General features: G+C 41.7%; 2 pseudogenes; one reads left to right on the top strand and one right to left on the bottom strand.

Annotated features, from left to right (window-relative positions):
* Nucleotides 1-819: 819 nt before the first annotated feature.
* LOC147456433 (uncharacterized) lies at nucleotides 820-1,381 on the bottom strand (annotated as a pseudogene).
* Nucleotides 1,382-1,694: 313 nt separating this feature from the next.
* On the top strand, nucleotides 1,695-2,318 carry LOC147456432 (uncharacterized; annotated as a pseudogene).
* The last annotated feature ends 18,236 nt before the right edge of the window (nucleotides 2,319-20,554 follow it).

Genomic DNA, 20,554 nt, shown 5'->3' with positions numbered 1-20,554 from the left:
GCGTCTAAACCTCTGTGGTGGCTCCCAAATTATTCTTGTTGTGCGGGATCTTACATGGACAACGTGAGAGCGAATGGCGCATGAAACGCAGTACTGCATTTTGGCGTAAATCTTGAAAAGTGCATACCCATCATAAACGAAAGCATCATGCACATCTCACAGAGAAGCTTGTTCAACAATGTTCCTTACAAGAAACCGCTTGACAACATTGTCCTTGGCACACATCGCCCACAGTTGGAGCATCTGATGGGGTTGGTGTGACCTCTTCCATGCTTGTTACGTCCACCATTGTGACGCTTGACCATCATGATTGCTTATGCTGCAACTCGTTCTACTTCCTTTTCGTCATGGAGATCTCTCTCTCTCTCTCTCTCTTTGTTTAGTGATATCTTTGGCTTATTCCAATTAAACACCAATTTCAAGTGTTATGCAGCATAAGGGAACCCTATGCTGACATGATAAGACATTAAACTTGCATTGTGAGAGAGCAGTTGACATGATAAGACATTACCCTATGTTGAAATGATAAGACATTAAACTTGCATTATGCTGCACAACACTTGAAGTTGGTGTTTAATCAGAATAAGCCAAAGATATCACTAAACAAAGAGAGAGAGAGAGAGAGAGAGAGAGAGAGAGAGAGAGAGAGAGAGAGAGAGAGAGAGAGAGAGAGAGAGAGAGAGAGAGAGAGAGAGAGAGAGAGAGAGAGAGAGAGAGAGAGAGAGAGAGAGAGAGAGAGAGAGAGAGAACAATCTACTCAACCCGCAACTCTGTTAAAGAGACCTGGCAGTTTAGACACAAGAGAGGACTACCCACTGCTTATAGTTGGAAGCTAGCAAGATAGCCATGCGGGCCGTGGCCACCATGACCGCCATGCCCCTTATCAAAGCTGCCGCTATGGACCTTGCCCTGGTCGCCTCCATGGCCGTTGTTATAGCTGCCCTTGCCACCTTGACTGCCATGCTGATCATAACCACCGCTGCCCTTGCCGCCATAGGTACGTGGCCCTTGTCCCCACCTGCTGCCAGAGGTGCCGCAGAGCCTAGAAAGGGGTTGATCTTCTTGCGATAGCGACAAAGAAGGCTCCCCCTTCTCTTCCCAGCCAGGAATGTGCTGCAAAATGTCCTCTTGATTTCTCTCACAAGGAATTCATACGGGTCTGCCATCGCTGGGTTATAGCTGTCTTCCTGGCATGCCTGAGTGTCTAGTGAGGCCAGCTCCAAGGGCCATTGCAGGCCGAAAGCTGGCTCTCTCTCTTCTCCGGCATCCTCTTCATAGCTACTACTGTGTTCGCGAGGCTCACCACCCCCATCACCAAAAGCATGGCAAGAAGCAGCAGTGCCAGACCCTTGTTGCTACCCACATAAGAAGAGCTCGCCATTGGAGTACTACGGCAGACTCAAACGCTACTGACTAGTGAATACCTTGCTAGAGGTGCAGAATGCAAGGGATGGATTCTCTCTCTCTCTCTTTCCAAAAAAAAAGAAACTCAGCTCTCTCAAAGATCGCACGCCGGTGAACGCTCTTTGAGAGAGTTGAGTTTTTTTTTTTTGGGGAGAGAGAGAGAGAGAGAGAGAGAGAGAGAGAGAGAGAGAGAGAGAGAGAGAGAGAGAGAGAGAGAGAGAGAGAGAGAGAGAGAGAGAGAGAGAGAGAGAGAGAGAGAGAGAGAGAGAGAGAGAGAGAGAGAGAGAGAGAGACTCTCAGCATACACGGGGCAAGCGGGCACTCACGAGAAGCCATGGCGAAGGGTGACTTTGCGAGAAGTGCGAGGGCAACCTACCCAAGAGGTCGACGAGCAGGTGGCCATCACTGAAGCGCGCGAAGGGGAAGACCAGGAATGTCTGGCCGTAGGGGTGCTGCACTGTCTGGGTCCCACCATTACTCGCTATCCGCAATCATCTCTGCGATGTCCCCTGTTTGTGACCTCACCGTTAGTTCCTTGCTCACGAAGAAAACTCAATTGTTGAGTGCTCTCCCTTGCAAGCATCGCTTCTTCAAATACCCTCAACCCCACATGCAAACTACTGCCTCGATCCTTTCCCTCCTCTCTCAGCAGCAGACATGGGAGTCCGCGCGTGATTTGCGATTCATACATGCACCCCTGTACTCTGGTTTAAGTGTGCGATGAGTGCAATTATGGCTCCTTCCAAGGGCGCTGCATCATCTACGGAGGTGCCGACATTTCTGATGCTTACTACTGCAAAGAGTGCACCCAGCAGGACAAGGATAGAGATGGTTGCCCCAAAATTGTGAACCTTGGTAGTGCCAAAACTGATTTGTTCTATGAACATAATAAGTATGGTTTAAAAATAAGATAGGTCAGTGCACTCTTGCAACCTTTTGCTTTGTCATGCCTTATGATGTTGGGGGGTGCTGCATACATACAACTGAAATGTGTCATGCTTATTGTGGGCTATGATTGCATGTTCTTGTAGATGTAAGAGTACAAAGAATGACACTTTTTATTTTGTGAGGTTTACACCCGTTCAGATAGACAAACAAAGAGAGAGAGAGAGAGAGAGAGAGAGAGAGAGAGAGAGAGAGAGAGAGAGAGAGAGAGAGAGAGAGAGAGAGAGAGAGAGAGAGAGAGTCAAGCGAGTGAGGGAAACGTAGGGTTGCGAGAGCAGAAGCAGAAGCAACAGAAAGAAAGGAGAGGAAACCAGCAGAGATGCCGTCCAAATTGGATCCCTTGCAGATAGTGGAAGGGATGAAAGCGGCCTTGGCTTGACGATTCTGGAAAACGAGCTTGAGGATAATGCGCAGGACCTTCTAGTCCTTGGCAGTCTCCTTGGCGATGTCCTCTCCTACCTTCTTGGGCGACAGACCGAGAGGCCCGATCTTGGGCGGTCAATGAAGAGGCATCTCCAACTTCCCCTCCTGTTAAACAAACAAAAACAACCTCCTCATATTCTTGTTTCACTTTCTTTATCAACATTGCATCTTCATCATGGGTGCAAAACATGCATCACTCAGCTTCATACCTACCATCTAGTGGAGTTTACGGGTGGCTCCCTCAATGGTGACTCTGAACTGGAGTTGGACTAGAAGTAAGGGAGCAATTAGCATCGCTGCCCTTGTGATCAAATCCCTCGAGGATCCCGAGCCTGATAGGAAGAAGATGAATGCATTGCTGCAGCTGCTACTCCTCACGGGTTTGAAATAGTAGCTAAACGTGTTATAATCGTTGCTCAAGAACGAGTACTGTTGTGGTGAGCACCTGTGATCTGGTGTGAACACAGCCTTCTCTGACGACAACTGGAGCTGCTCATGATTAGTGCTAAGGGCCTTGTTAATCCGCTCTAAGTTTTGTGCATCAATTATCTCCCTTCCTAATCTCCAAGAGGGCGAGCTCTGACAATCAGATTCCTGTCCATTTAATGCATAATTAATACCACAACGATGAAGCCGACTGACAGAAACAACAAAGATGCCATCATTTGCATTTATGACATTGTTATACTACAAATGATCCTCATGATTGGTGGCCAGTAGATACTCTCATAATTGCATTGTCAGAATTCCTCTTATTAATCTGACCATGCAAGCCGCTGCAACACTCGATTGCCTTTTTCTTCTTCTTCTTCTGCTTGCCGCAGTCCTAGCATTGGCGATAGGGTTTTGCTCCATGCTAGTGTGCCACATGAGCTCTTAGCTGGTTTCCCACCTGCAGATTCCTCTTCTCCTTATACATTTAAGAACATCAAGCACAATGGCAACATTTTTCTCGATGATTTGATAGAGATTTCCCATTTGGTGTGTCCCTGTTCAATGGAAAAGGAGCTCGTTGGCATAGTAAAGCAAATTCTCGGCATTGCGTTTCTGTTGGTTGCTCTGTGGATGGGAAAAATCCCAAGGATTTGCAAACAGAGAGTGACGATGGGGATGTTGAGATTCCATAGAATTAGCTTAATTAATCTTAGGTAGGTGCCTCTCTAGAATGTAGCGATGCTAAAGTAAGTTTCACTTTGTGGTACTGTTGCTGGGTTTTTCCTACAAATCATTTTTGGACAAATGTGCTATACTTCTAATGAGTGTATGCTCAGCGTGGAGAGAGAGAGAGAGAGAGAGAGAGAGAGAGAGAGAGAGAGAGAGAGAGAGAGAGAGAGAGAGAGAGAGAGAGCACCGGTTCACATGCTTTAGACAGTGTCCCCAAGAAAAATCAATTTCACAAACATCCATAGAGGAAAATTCTCAATATAACGGTATTTTTTACAATTAAACTCTATTTTTATTTCTTCCATTATGAAATGCGTATGGCAATTGGACTAAAGAGACTAAAGCCTAATCATAGCCCTAGGTCATGTTAAAAATGAATGGAGTATTAAGACTATCACTAAGAGTCTAGGACTAATGAGAAATGAACCTACATTAATCTAAGGTCAAGGCCAATTACCTATGATTAGCACACATAAAACCTAATTTTTTGATGAGTTAATTTTCCCAAAGCAAAGTGTTGAAACTTTAGTATGCCTAGATTTTGAACATGAAAAAACCATAGTTCTTGAATTTTCAAACCGGATTCTATCCTCTTTCCCTCCCTTCAATTGATTGTTTTGAGTTTTCAATTGGCTGTTGAGAGAGAGAGAGAGAGAGAGAGAGAGAGAGAGAGAGAGAGAGAAGATCCTACAAGGTAGGTTGGTTGTGCTCACATGTTGGCTTGGTTTTCATGAGGACTAAAACTTAAGTGGGAGAATGTGCAAGGTGAAGTGAAAGAGAAGAAAGATAAGTCAAAGATAGAAGTAGACCTAGTCAGCTTTGGTCCCTAGAAGTGACAAGACTTTTTCTTGGAGATTCTCCAAGCTCAAAATTTTGTTGAAAGATGTTTTGTATATGATGAAAATAGTCGGTGATAATGATTGTTGCTCTTTTCTTTTTTTTTTTGAGTTTTTGAGATTGAGAGAGAGAGAGAGAGAGAGAGAGAGAGAGAGAGAGAGAGAGAGAGAGAGAGAGAGAGAGAGAGAGAGAGATCTAAGCATCTTCGCTCACTTAATAGCGCTCTTCCTAGTGGACATATGTAGACGGCTGGATAGTCACTATGTGGGAACGTCTTCTTAGAAGATGGGCAATGAATTACTTAATGATTACTATGGTAATTACTACAGTAAACCCGAAGTGTATAAATAGGGCCCATTACATTGTAATCGGGTTGGCAATTATTATCATTTGGATTAGCGCCTTGGCTATACTTGTACTTGAGAATCATTGGTAGTATTGTCGGCTGTACTTTCTCTCTCTGTAATCATATTTGCTGTAATCTTGATCTGTAATCCCAATCATGGCATATATTTCAGTTATACTTACTTCTCGTCTAGTCTTCTGAATCTGAACCTTATTTCCAGTACATAAGTATGATTCTTATTTCAGTATCCACATTCCAGTGTAGTCTGTGATTCCTGTCCAGTCTGCTCTCTGAAATCTTCCCACACTAGTAGCTGAAATCTTCCAACACCGGAATTAGCTGTCTCAAGAGATTAGTTCCAATTCTATTTTGGCGATCATGGTGGCTCGAGCTGAAGCTCGTTGACTGAAAGACTCTTCTCCCAGTTTGAAGTTTTCAGCAATGGCACCAAAATCCAATCATGGCCGGAAATCAACCATTCATGTGGACCCCATTCCTGAGGAGTCAGGAAGAGAGTCTGACCCCAAGCAAGAGAAAATGACTGACACTGAGGGTCAGGAGGAGCATAGTCAGGATGATGAGACGCAGGACTCACAGCACTCCAGTCATTCTCGACGCCGACGGGCAGAACGGGAAGCACAGAAGGCAAAGATTTCCAAGAGTTCTCAGTCTCGCCAGAGAGATGAGGATACTAAGGGGAGTAAGGGAAGTCACCGTACTTCTAGCAGACAAACCAGAGAAGACATTGACATTGAGAAAGAGACAGAGATTGATTGGGATGCTGACGCTGAAAATTGCAAGAAGGCTCCCAAGCGTCATTCTGAATCCAAGAAGAGAAGTGGAAGGATCAGTAGTAATCGAAATGATTACACAGCTTCCTTGAAGATTTCCTTTCCAATATTCAAAGGGGGGAAAAAGGATGATCTAGATGTTCACATACAAGCTTTCGATCAGTATGTTGAACTAAAAAACAGTGATGAAGATGATTGGGGGGAATATTTTTCACAAACCTTGAAGGAGGCAGCGAGGAAATGGTATTACCATTACCTAGCATGCCAGCTGAGATCATATAACAAATTGCTTAAGGCCTTCAGGTTGGAATATTCCGACAATAGAGGGGATGAAGATATTCTCTGTGAATTAGATAAGATCAAATAGAGGAAATTGTAAGTCCGCAGCTATGTGGAAAAGATAAAAGAGCTAACCAGGCAGTTGCAAGAACTGTCATCTGAGAAGAGATTGAGGGCATGGTTCCTGAATGGGTTCAGAAGCAGGAAGCTTAGGGAACAAGAAGTACCAGCCCCTACAAAAAAATTCAATGATCTGGTCCAAAGGGCGTTAAAGCTGGAACAGCACGCTAAGAAGGAAAAGAGCCACAAGAAGCGAAGGACCAGTAGTAGTAGCTTTGCTACTGAAACTTTTGATTCCAGTGAAATGTCGAGTATCTCCGAGAGCAGCTCCAATGAATGAGCAAAGGAGAAATCAAAGAAGGGATCATGGAACAATAAAATTGAAGAGATGGCTAGGCAGATTGCAGAAATTAGCCACACAAGATAGCCAGTCCGAAAGATGGAGACTTGGAGTTCAAGATGCAAATACAAGGACCATATCTCCACTGAATGTCCATAATGTACCTACTGCAAGGCCTTTGGTCACCTATGGAATAATTGTGGCATCAAAATTCACCATTTCAATAAAGGAAAGGATCTATCAGTGGTTGCCTACATTGAACCAGTGAAGGTAGAACCAGTCAATGTCGTTCAAGAGGAGAGACCAGGTACCAGTGGTACTGGTCAGGGACGTGGCAGATACCAACCAAGAATGGGTATAGGCAGAGGAAGAGGAAACTTCCAGAATAGGAGCATAAATTGCTATACTTGTGGGAAGTATGGTCATTTTGCAGCCCAATGTCTAGATGCACCTGTGACGACTACTACTGAGGCTAAGGCACCAGAGCCAGTCCCAGTCAGGGTAGTTACCAGGAGCAAGGGAGTAGTCATTGAAGAAATCCCAGACACTTCAGAAGTACCAGTCAATCCTAACAACAGCAACAAGTGGGCTCAACAAAGGGAAGTTTGGAAGGCCAAAGGTAAAGAAAAGGTGGTAGATGAGTGGCAAGAGCAGCGGGAACTAGCAGCTAAAATCACGAAGGATTTAGATAAGAAGCTGCTAGAGCAGCCAGAAAGTTCCGAAGCTAGAGTCATTCAGAGGATACCGGCCCAATCGACTGATAAAGATCAGTCAGTACCGGCCATGATAGAGACCATGCTGGCTGTAGTACATGGACTAGCTGATGAAATAGGAGTGGATGGAAAGAGTGGAAGCACTACAAAATAAGAATGGAAGTGTGAAGATACCAGTTCTTCAAGCTTTGACAATCAGTCTGACCAAGAGAGAGAAGAAATTCATGTGAAAATTTGTGATAGAATCCAAAAGCTGACTGTAGAGCTGGAGGATATAATAAAAACCTTGCCTGAGGTGGCCAACTTTATCAGACGGCGCAGAAAGGCTGAGGCAGAGGCCAGAACAGTGGACCTGACAGCTGTCCGGGATGATAAAGTTCCGCTTATTCAGGTAGACTACAAGGTCAAGAAGCAGTGGGAACCTCTCTCAAGCGTTATCCTGGATGGAGGGGCAGGAGTCAACATAATGAGAGCCCATCTTCAGCAAAGAATGGGTATCACTAATATGAAACCAGCACCATTCAAAGTAAGAATGGCAGATCATAGAGTCGTACAAGCGACGAGTATGATTGAAAACATGAAGATAAGAGTTGGGAGGGAGAAATTCAAAACCAGTTTCCTAGTCCTGGATGTGCAGGGAGCATATGGAATGCTACTAGGGCACCCATGGTTGAGAACAACACATGCTATTCATGACTATGCAAACCAAACTTTGACCATAGAAGGGGCCAGTGGCAGAATCCAAATCCAGAACAACAATACGAGGAGCTGGAAAAAGGAACTGAGGCCAAAGGAGTGTCAGAAGTACATAGCCAAGAAAATCTAGCAAATGCTAGCAGCTATGAACATATTTCCTTTGGCAGAAATCGACTTGAATGCAGTCTTGCTAAACAAAGAGCAGGCTGACAAGCAGAAGAGACAATTACCTGATCAGTTTACCGAAGTCAATACAAGGGAACGAATAGTTCAGCTAACTGGAAGGATGGAGGAACCAACTGATACTGGTATAGTAGAGGAACCAGTATGTTCTGAAGAGTACCCTCCATCAGAATAATGATTCGAAAATGAATGGACCATCCTAGGACTACGCTGAAGAATCGACCAAACAAAAAGGATGGGGACCAAATTGGTTGCTTCCAGATGACGAGGAAGTAGAAGAGTGGAACCTAGGATCAGAGGAAAATCCCAGAATGATCAAGGTTAACAAGCACCTCAACCCCGTAATGAAGGAAAAGGCACACAAAATGTTCTAGAACTATAAAGAAGTGTTTGCCTGGGAACATACAGATTTGAAGGGAGTAGATCCTGAAGTCTGTTAACACCGAATACCATTGAAACCGGATGCTAGGCCAGTAAGATTGCAAAGATACCGGATGAACCCAACTATGCAAATAAGGTCAAGGAGGAGATTGATAATCTTCTCAAGGCTGGGTTCATTACGGAATTGGCAAGCAATGATTGGCTATTTCCCATAGTCGTCATCCCCAAGAAGAATGGGAAATTGAGAGTTTGTATCGACTATAGGAAACTAAATGCCCAGACTATTAAGGAACCATTTCCCTTACCTTTTACTGATATGTTTCTTGATGAGATCGCAGGATATGAGATGTATAGTTTCATGGATGGTTATAACGGCTATAACCAGTTACAGATCACTCCTAAAGATAGAGCCAAGACCACTTTCATCACTGAGTGGGGAGATTTATGTATCTGGAGATGCCTTTTGGCCTGTGCAATGCACCAGCTACTTTTCAGCGGTGTATGATGGAGATGTTTAATGAATTTCTTCATTGGTTCCTCGCCATTTTCATGGATGACTTCACTGTCTATTTAGATGAGGAACAACACCTTCTATTCCTAGAAATGTTTTTCAAACGCTGTCAGGAGAAGCGGATATGTTTGAATCCATTCAAATCTGTTTTTCTAGTTTGGAAGGGACAGCTACTGGGACATGTGGTTTCCCGCAATGGAATAGAGATGGCTAATGACAAAATCCAGCGTGTTCATCAAGCTAAAGCACCCAGAACTTCTTCAGAGTTGAGTTCTGTCTTGGGTTATGTGAATTTCTATAGAAGATTTGTACACAAGTTTGCTTCTCAAGCAGTACCACTATATGATCTTACAAAGAAGACTAGTAAGTTCAATTGGACTGCTGAGTGTGAGGAGAGTTTCCAGAATTTGAAAGTAGCCATTACCAGTAAACCACTCCTTAGGCAGCCGAATTTGGATATTATTTTCCACGTACATGTAGATGCTTCACGATTGGCAATGGGGGCAATATTAGCTCAGCTAGATGGCAGAACAGACTATCCGGTTTATTTTGCTAGTCGCAGATTCAGTCAGGCTGAACAAGGCTATACGACTACTGAGAGAGAAGCCCTCGGAATGGTTTTTAGTGCCACGAAGTTTAGGCATTACCTGTTGGGAAAGTTATTCCATTTTTATGTGGACCATCAAGCTCTTCTATTTCTGATTAACAAAGTCATTATTCAAGGCAGGCTGATAAGATGGATGATGCTCCTTATGAAATTTGAATTCAAAATTTTCCATAAGCCTGAACCATTGTGGAGCTGATTTTCTTTCAAGAAGTATGGAAGGATATTCAGAATCACCCTTGAGAGATGAACCAGTGGATGCTGATTTATTTCAGTTAGAGGCAGAAGAATCAGTGGATCCTAAATGGTATGATATTTATCAATTTCTTTCCCAAGGTGCCTTTCCAGAGGATTGGAAGTAGAATCAGAAGAAAGCTCTGATCATAAAAAGCCTGAAATTTACTATCATAGGAGGATTACTTTATCGACTGGGTGTTCATGGTATACTTCGACCATGTGTCCCTATGGAAGGAAGAATGCAAGTGATTTCAGAAGCGCATAACGGTGAGTCTGGTGGACACTTTTCCAACGAAGTAACCTACAAGAAGATTCTGCAAGCTGGTCTGTGGTGGAACACACTGATTGCTGATGTCAGAAGTTTTTGTAAAACTTGTGACATATGCCAAAGAATGGGCCAACCAACAGCTACAGATATGACTCCCTTAATGCCAATACAACCACTAGGAGTATTCATGAAATGGGGACTAGATTTTATGGGACCTTTTAAGAAGGTGACTCCCAGGAAGAACAAGTACATAGTAATGGCTACTTGTTACATTACCAAGTGGGTTGAAGCTAAGGCTCTTCCTGACAACACAACCAAGTCAACTGCAAGGTTTCTTTTTGAGAATATTGTCTACCGATATGGATGTCCAGTAGAGATTGTGACCGATCAAGGAACACATTTTATCAATGACACTATGGAAATCCTATTGGATATTCTTTTAATCAAGCATCAGAAATCTACTCCTTACTATCCCAGATGCAATGGACAGGCTGAAAGTAGCAACAAGACAATAAAGACTATTCTCACAAAGGTAGTGCAAAAGAAACCAGACCGGTGGGATTTGAAACTTCAGACTGCTCTATGGGCTTATAGGACATCTTATAAGGTAACTACTGGAATGACACCATTCAGAATGGTGTATGGTACTGAAGTTGTGGTTCCTATGGAGTTTGTGATCCCCAGTCTGAGAATGGCTGTGAAGTATGGATTAGACTTCAACCATAATCTTAAGAAGAGGATGGATGAATTGATGCAATTAGATGAACTCAGGCAAAGGGCTATATTGGAACAAGAAATTGTTCAACAACGAAGGAAGCACTGGCATGATTGCCGAATTAAAGTTCGAGAATTCCAGAAAGGAGACTTAGTGATTCTATATCAGTCTAGACTGGGTCCAAAGAAGCCGAACTTGAAGATTGCCTAGGCAGGACCTTCAGTGAGGTAGACTGGGTCTTCTCCAATGGTACAGTCAGACTGAAAGATTTATTTGGACTGATGTTTCCAGGAGTATCTAATGGAGCAAAGATTAAGCTTTATTATTCAAAGACCAGAGAAACTGGGCCAGAACAAGGTACTAAGGAACTGGAGGTTGCTGATCAAGAGATACAGGAATCAGACATTTTTGGACTTTTTCATGTGCAACCAGTTCCAACTTCAGAACCATTACCAGTATGGTCGAGCCAGACTGGAAATCAGCTTCTATATGACCCTAGAATCAGTACCAGTATGGTCGAGCCAGACTCGAAATCAGTCCCGTACCAGTATGGACACACTTTTCAATTTTTAAGCGCCCAACGGTCAAATGGCACGCCAACGGTAATTATTTCAAGGATGGGTCGCAGTCTTGTCCAATGCATGTCTGCCACGACAGCAACGACGCACACAAGTCTAGGAGCGGCGAGTGGTGGAGCTTTTATGACGCGAACACGTATAACAGTCAGAAGAGTTAGCATTTTTCCTCATAAATCCCCTGCGCGACGCTTCCCTCCTATTAACCATTCGCCATCGCCAAGCTCCGAGGTTTCTTTGCTGCAGCCGCAAACTTTGACCTCTGACAAGACAGTTGACTGTCAGATAGTCTTGCCAGCGACACCAGGAAACGATTTCGACACGACAAGTAAGTCATCTTCTCCTTCGCCTGTTTCATCGTCATCGACCTCACAGTGTATGGGTAGAAGGAAACGCTCAGAGAAGATGCAGGAGTCTCTTGAGGAAACCTAGGCCATAATTGCTGAGGCAGAGGCAAGCCTTCCCATTATCCCGTACAGTAAAATCTAGTGTTACGTATTTACCGATCAAGAAATGGCTCTGCTACAACTTTGGGATCTTTGAGCTGTGTTGCAATCTACAAGAATTTCTTTTGATACAGATATCATCAAGCAAGTTCTTGATTCCTTCGATGTTGAAAATGGTAGTGCCATGGTAAATAGTAGGAAGGTGTCAGTGACACCAGAAGCCATAGCATTTGCATTCCGAATGCCCAATGGGCCAAACCTTCTGTGATAAAGATGCTTGTCGACTACCTGCGCATCCCAGTACAGTCCAGCTGCTAGAACGAGTTCTTGAATGGATACTCAATGCTGATGAGAGAGTGGCAAACCCGCATTGGCAAAGGCAGTTTACTGCAGATTGTCGCTCCCTAGCCCTGGAACTGGAACTTCTGCTGGGTAACAAACCAACTTACTGCTGTATGAAGGATGTTAGGGTACAACTCAATAAAGTTTTGGTACAAATGCAAACTGCCATAGGTGTTTTGGATCAGAGAGTCAAAGCCATTCTTGAGGACTAGACAGCCACTAGTAGAGGACCTCAGACACGAATGTCAGTCGGAGCACAGGCAATTGCTCTCTGAACACTATTCCAGCTAGTAAGAATCACCAGAAAGATGATGCAGTAGGAGAACCAGGCTGTTCTCAATTTCTTAGAATTTGTGCCTGATTCTCCAGTTCTCTTGTATGCTGTTCCAGCAAGAGAAACTGAGATGCCAAGATTCTTTCTAGCGTTGTATCCTCAACATCAAGAACCAGTTGATCGTCTCACATACTTCAAAATTACTGATGAGCTTCAGGATTGGTATGAGTGATCAACTGTGGAATGGAAGACTTGCTAGACGTTGCTCAATGATGCTCTCCAAATCAATGACATTCAGGTACTAAAAGAGGATATGCATAGGATTCAGCTGTGTATGGGCCAGTGGAAGATTCAAGTCAGAGGATTGACCAGGACTACTAATGAGTTGCTACAACTTACAGTCGAATCTTCCAAATTTCCTGAAAAGGACATTGCAGCAAAGTCGGGTCTGGCACCACAATACAGGGAGATGGCTGAGATTCTTTTTGAAGCTCGAGTCAAAACTAATCAGCCTCTTCTAGAAGGATGGATCCATACTGCTTCGCATTGTCATAAGCTGACCAGAACCAGACTGAGCAAGGACAGGCGTACACTCTATGATCCTGACACCAAGACCTATAATTCTCTCACGCCTTATGAAGTAGAGATGACCACCGACCGGCGGGATCAGCTTGAGTAGGAGGCCATTTATAGACTGATTCAGAAGGAGAAGGCTGGTACTGGGACTTCTCAGGCACCGTCCAGGTCAAAGGGCAAACGAAAGACGGTCCAATGGAAGGATACTGGGTAGTTCCATCTCAGAACTCTACCTTGGCCTGGTGAGAGCTCCACCTTGGCCTTTTTCGTTGCCTCTCGCGATCCTTGGCCTTTTCAGCTGCCTACTCGCAATCTTTGTATGGCCATTCTATCAGTGGTCAAGCCGGCATCCCAACATGAGAACCAGACGATGGAATTTTCAGTCTCACATCAGAATCAGACAGGGGAATGTTTAGAAATTTTGGAATCTTGCCAAAATTCAAGAAAGAAGGGAAGGATGTGACGGTTGGATAGTCACTATGTGGGAACGTCTTCTTAGAAGATGGGCAACGAATTACTTAGTAATTACTGTGGTAATTACTATAGTAAACCCAAAGTGTATAAATAGGGTCCATTACATTGTAATCTGGTTGGCAATTATTATCATTTGGGTTAGCGCCTTGTCTATACTTGTACTTGAGAATCATTGGCAGTATTGTTGGCTGTACTTTCTCTCTCTGTAATCATATTCGCTGTAATCTTGATCTGTAATCCCAACCATGGCATATATTTCAGTTATACTTACTTCTCGTCCAATCTCCTGAATCTGAATCTGAATCTGAATCTGAACCTTATTTCCAGTACATAAGTTTGATTCTTATTTCAGTATCCACATTCCAGTCTAGTCTCTGATTCCTGTCCAGTCTGCTGTCTGAAATCTTCCCACACTAGTAGCTGAAATCTTCCAACACTGGAATTAGCTGTCTCAAGAGATCAGCTCCAATTCCAACATACATGGTAGCTCTTGGTTTGGCAAGTCTCTATCATCTACAAAAAATGGGATGTCAATACGATGCAACCCTTTTCCTCATCCAACTAGCAAGATTTTGTTACCACCTTGACTTGAGCAGACACAAGCTCAAAAGAGATTGAAATTTTCCGCAAACAAATTATGTCATTCTAGACATTTTCTAGATTTTTCCAAACAATGATCCAAAATGGAAGGAGTGGCATCTTCCATCTTTGTGAACTAGGCTGTTCAATTGGTCTATATTTAAGTTTCCGAAAAAACATATTTTTACCAGCAATGGTGACATGTATAAGGACAACTAGATTTGTATAATCATGATTGGAGAGCAATGGTGCTACCATTTATTGATTGGATTTAGAGAAATCTATCTCTCTCTCTCTCTCTCTCTCTTTATCTATCTATCTACCTCTCTCTTTGTGATATCTCTTTTTAGAAAAGAAGTATATATATACGTGAGAAACTCACTTGGCAACTTTGCTCGGTTTTGAACTTGCTCGGATAAGTTCGCTCGATGTTTGGTAGAACTCGTGGTTGTGAAGTTAGCGAGCCAGATGAAGTTGTTTAGGAAATTTTTGGTTGTTTTGTGATTGACTCACAAAGGGATACCATGTGCATGGATTGTATTCACATATGTGAAGAGTCTTTGATTCTAAAAGAAGATGCTTATCATGATATGGAAATTGCACAAGATACCATGAATGTATCATATGATACATATGAGCAAGAGAAAGAGCCTATGTGTACTATGGAGGAAGTGCATGCTTCTGATGATATTGCCTAATAGGATGTTGAACATGATGAGGATGGAATCTCTAATGGTTTTGTATGTGGCTTACATGCGTATGGTTTTAATATATGGTGATACCCCTTATGATAGGAATGCCTATTTAGAGGGGGTGTAGGTTTTACAAAGGGAGGATGAACTTCCAATAGGCACATGCAATTTTGAAGAAGGCCAAGAAGATGACTTATGCATAGATAAGTCTATGATAGTCTAGAATTAGCAGATGCAAAGGATGATGTTGAGCTTGCATGTGTCAAAGTTGATGATGAGGGGGTACATTAGATCGTCTACCATGATGGTAAGACAACCAAGTTTTTCAAAAGATTATTGCTAGATTCTTCAAAGGGTTTGTATGGTATGGATTTTTTACGGCTATTTTATATTGTTGATTGTGACAAGGATTTTATGGCTACCACAAAAATGGAGTAGTTACTCTTGTATGCATGTCAAAAGATAGATTCTCTTTCCAATCACCAATAGGGTCTGGGTACTTCCTCTTAATTCAAGATAGGTTTTCCATTTTGAAAAGACTACAGGTGCTATGTGATCAAAATGAAGCTCAAACCGAGTGGATCTAGAAAATTTTGGAATCAAAGTCAACATGGTCGTATGGTATTTGGGCCAAGGTATGGTTTTATGTGTGTGAAGCTTGTAGAATCCACATACATTATGGGTTTTTGCAGTTGCATATGTTGAAAGGGTTCTATGAAGCTCCAATGTTTGGATAGTTTATTCTTATTCCGTTTGATCTTGGTGGGTACGAAGATGCTTATAGGTTATGGCAGGTTATGTCAAGTGGATGCTTTGGGTGAAGGGTATGAATGCTTGGCTGACTACAACACGTTGAGATTTCCATACGATTCTTGGACTCATGAAGTCAAAGACCACTGCAATTTACTTTCCACATGTCAGAGAATGTGAAAGTTAAGAGGTGGTGTACGCCGTGTCTCTCTGCTTCCACAATGTGAAACATGGTTAAAAGGTGTAGAACTTACTTGATTGGAGTGTACATGTTAATTGTGCAGTGATAGGACACAATGATATATGCCAAAATATCAAAGCAAGTGTGCGAGCCCAAGTGAAAGGATTTGATGCTTACAACAAAGGATTATATGTAAAATTGCTCTTCAAACATGCAAGGCAAGTTGAGTGGATGGAGGCCATGTGATCAGTGGTAAAGAAAGAAAATGGGTGAGAGACTACATGTATTGCATCAGAAGGGCCAAAAAATCCTATTCTATGAAATGTTTACAAAACTCATTTTTTGTAAAACGAGTCACGAGTGGACAAGGAAAACAACATTTTGAGAAATTTTGCATCTCATGCACATAGGCCAATTCTGCACCGATCCCGATGTATGTGGTAGTATTATGGTACCCTGGTTTGGTATGTGAGTATGGTTAGGCTTGTATTCTTTTTGTATTTTTCTAATACATTATCACTCACTATCGTGAGTTTCGCAAAAAAAAAAGTGTACACAACAAAAAGAAAGCAATTTTAGTGAAAATTGATTTTTATTTTGATAAAAATCTAAGTTTTGAAGATTTCCCAAAGTAATTTTGATCTTTCTTTGCTGGGAAAAAGAAAAGGTGGGGCACCTCTATAGATATATAGCCCAAGAGTATTGAAACTTCAACCTTAGTACCAAAAAGTAAACCAAAACAACTCTTAATAAATTTCAACCAAAAGGCCTATTCTCCCTTGGGAATTTATTAGTACATGTTCACCCAAAGGACCATAGCACATAGGAGAAAAACCGAATCAAAACACGGATTTATAGCACACGCCAACCAATTCATATAAAGACAAGAGGCTCCCCTTTCACAATTGAAGAGAACTAGTCGCAACTTGAAGAGCATAACTCCAATTGGGTCACTTTAAAGCTTGGAAGAAAGCTTGAAAATATTACTGGCAAGAAATCTGAAGATGATCATAATTGATTCTACATGCCGCTACATTCAAAATTGATGCAAATAGAGAGATGTCCGGTACGACTACACACAAAGAAAACAAGGTGAGGACAAAAACTGCAATCCAAAGTATCAAGGAGGCACAACAAACTAAAACTTGAAATTTTTAAAATTTGGTTGAAAGGTTTTACGTTAGTACATGAGTTTTTGTTACATACAAGTCTCACTTCAAAAAACTCACTAACTAACGCATACAATAACCCAGCAGCTCGTGCTATCCTAGCGACTTGCTCTGCATGGACATGTGCTTGCTAAAGCAGGCTAAAAAACCCAAAAACAGATGGACTAAACACCCTTTTGACATCGAGCGTCATGTCCATATGTAAAAATTCACAAAAAACGGGGTGTCAAAAATGCACCCAAACATAGTTTGCCACACCCCAGTCCGCTAGATCATTCATGATTAATAACAAAAAAGAAATTTTGTAAACCGTATGAGGGAATCTTAATTTCATATTCTTTATTAGCCACAAGAAGAAAAAATTCCTCAAAAGAATGCTTCATCCTCAATTACAGTCATCAACCTTGCAATATACTTCTTCAACCTGTAGCCATTCACACGTGCTTTATGTGGGGTACCATCCAAGCTAATATGTGCCATTTGGAAACCTTTTTAAGACCAAGAAAGGACCTTGCCACTTTATTTGGAACTTCTTCAAAAATTTCTATCAAGATTACTATTGTAACAAAGCACCATGTTACTGTTCTCGATGTCTTTGTTCTTCACCTTCTCATTTGCCTTAAAATTTGCTTGATTGTTCTTCAAGACCTACTCATAATGCTCAAAAGATAGCAACCTATCCAATTGTGCACATTGAAAATATAGAAACCTATCCTTGATTTCATCATTAGTCTCTTCTTGAAGCTTTAGCATCAACTTCAAAGATAGCATCTCTCATCAATAGGAAGTAAATCCTCTTTGCCAAAAACTAGATGGAAGGGAGAAAAACCAATACCTGCTTTGATGACAATCCTATAAGCTCATAGAGCACAAAGTAGCTCTAAATCCCAAGTCTTCACATTATTTATTGTCATCTTTATAAGCATTCTTTTAAGCTCTCCATTAAAAATTTTCTTCATACCATTACATTGGGGATAATAGGGAGTAGTAAACTTGCAATGCACATGAAGTTTCTCACATAGACAATCCACCAGCTCTCCCCTGAAATCTGGACACTTGTCAGAAAGTAACTCCAATGGCATGCCAAATTTGTAGAAAATATTTTCATATACAAATTGGAAAACATCTTTACTCATGCTTTGCTTCTCAGCTTTGGCTTCGGCCCACTTGGATAGATAGTCAATAGTAGTAAGTATGTAACATTTGCCTCTAAGTTGTCACAGGTAGAGGACCTATTGCATCAATACCCCACTTCTTAAACACATCATATGTCACCATGGTGCATCTGATTTTTGATTTGAGAACCCTATTTACCATGCTTTGGCACTCTTTACAAAACTTGCACCAATGATGATTATCACGTTGAATGCTTGGCCACACATACCCTTCCTACAAGACTTTATGCAAAGTGACCACCACGAGAACCCTCACGATTCTCCTCTAACATTTTGTACATTTCCTCTTTCTAATGCACTTTTCTCATCACAAGATCAGCCTCTTTCATATATAAGTTATCATTAAGAAACACATAGCTTTTGGCACGACGATGGAAGGTATACTATTTTCACTTCTTCAACTCTAATGGAAGCATACCTATTTGTAAAAAAAATTCTTCCCTATACAAATCTTCCATTTGAAATTAAAGGGTGATCAACCCTTATATCACATACAATTGGCCAATTGAAGCTTGTGGTGCACCATGTGCTTCTTTGTTTTGATACGTGTCCACATGCCTTAAACTCCAACCTTCAAAACGCTTAAGCAACTTCTTCACTTGAAAAAACATATTTTTTAGCCTTGGATTCTTACTTTGCCACACCGTAAGTACTTGATTAACCACCAAAAGAGAATCACTTCTTACCCTCGCACAAGCTCAAGTCAAAGGTTGAGCTCTTTCTCCAAAGTAGCATATTCAGCTTCATTGTTTCTTTGCACCGTAAGTGCTTAAAACTCCTTTTAGTTTCCAAAACACCTTGAGGATAATAAATTATAGCCCATCTTGAAGCTTCACCATGCACTTTCATATAAGAGCCATCAAAAAACAATAGATAGGCATTGTCTATGTCAAGAGCGTCCATGTGTTGCTTCTTCATCACACTCTACTTAAGAAGAAGAGGGCTTTCCTTATAAGTAAGAAAATAAATCAATTTCACCACTCTCCTTAACAAGAAAAGAGAATTGGAATTCCTATAGCTCCACAATGCAATTCATGAGCCTCTTTGACAAAGTAGGGCTATTCACCAATTGAGGTAGAAGAGGGTAGCTTGTGAGAAACATGAATGGCTTGGGGAGAAGATAGTACCTAAACCTTTTACATGAATAAATCACACTCACCATAATGAGCCCCACCTTAGTATAGACAGTTTTCACTTCTAGCCTCACCCTGCTAGCACAATAGATAGGATTCATGTAGAGGGAGTTGTTTCCTTGTTGAAGAAGCATAGCCCCAGTAGGATCCTCACCTATTGATGGATTCACATAAAACTCCCTATCCCAATTAGGATCTTGCGTAGAAAGAAGAGAACCAAGAACCTATGTGATACCTTGAAACTTATTACATTCATTTATCCATTGTAGAGAATCCAACCTTGCTACTTGCTATACAAGATAAAGAAGTTGAAAGGACAAAGGAACGAATCTTGACATATGCTTCACCTTTTGAAGAAAATTAGCAGGTTGCTTTGTATCTTAGGTGATGAGAAGAGCACCAAAGACTTCATCTTGTCAGGATCTTCTTAAATCCCATTCTCTGAGATCATATTTCCTTAAAATTTCGCACTTGGTTGGCCAAGATGACACTTCTTTGGGTTGATTTGACCTCAACAACACCAGAGAGCAATAGGGTGAAGTCCTTGGTTGGATAAGACCCTTTTTCAAAAGGGAAACTTTCATCATATTGCTTCAATGACATCCTAGGATTTGCATAGTGATCCTTTCTAGAGCTATAAACACAAAAGTCATCAATAAGATCCTTCAAAAACTTGCCAAGAAAGGGAGAGAATACCTTATTTACACGCTTTTGGTACCATGGATAGCCATACATAAGAACAAAAGGAAGCACACAATAACAAAAGAATCCCCATGGTGTGATAAATATGGTCTTATTTGGATCTTCTAAATCCAAGGTGAGCTGAAAATATCAAAAGAATCCATCACAAACACTATACCTCTCATGCCCTGCAATTGAATCAAGTATGTCAACTATGAAAGGAAGAGGGTATGGATCTCTCTTCATAGTTGGGTTTAGAGGCTTAAAATCAACACAAATCCTCCACTTTCCATATTTATTGGCTGTGACAACATCAAGGCTCACCCATTCTAAAATACTCACATGACATACAAAACCCGATTTGAGAAGCTTTTCTATCTCTTCCTTTAACACATTAAATTATACCTATCCCATTCTCCTTAGCTTTTGGTGTACAAGCTGAAATCGTTCCTTGATTGGAATCTGGATTTTCTCTACTTTGAAGACTTTAATCTCATCATAACAAGTGATGTATAAATTGAGAAATTGTTGTATCATATGTAGGTACTCACCCTTCTCATGACTAGTCAAGTTGGGAGATAGCATACCTTGTATCAGCTCATGTTTGACA

Source organism: Adiantum capillus-veneris, chromosome 6 (assembly GCF_014529385.1).
Source record: "Adiantum capillus-veneris isolate H3 chromosome 6, ASM1452938v2, whole genome shotgun sequence".
Taxonomy (NCBI): domain Eukaryota; kingdom Viridiplantae; phylum Streptophyta; class Polypodiopsida; order Polypodiales; family Pteridaceae; genus Adiantum; species Adiantum capillus-veneris.
The sequence above is the reverse complement of the archived record's forward strand: the minus strand, read 5'-3'. Positions and strand labels throughout refer to the sequence as shown.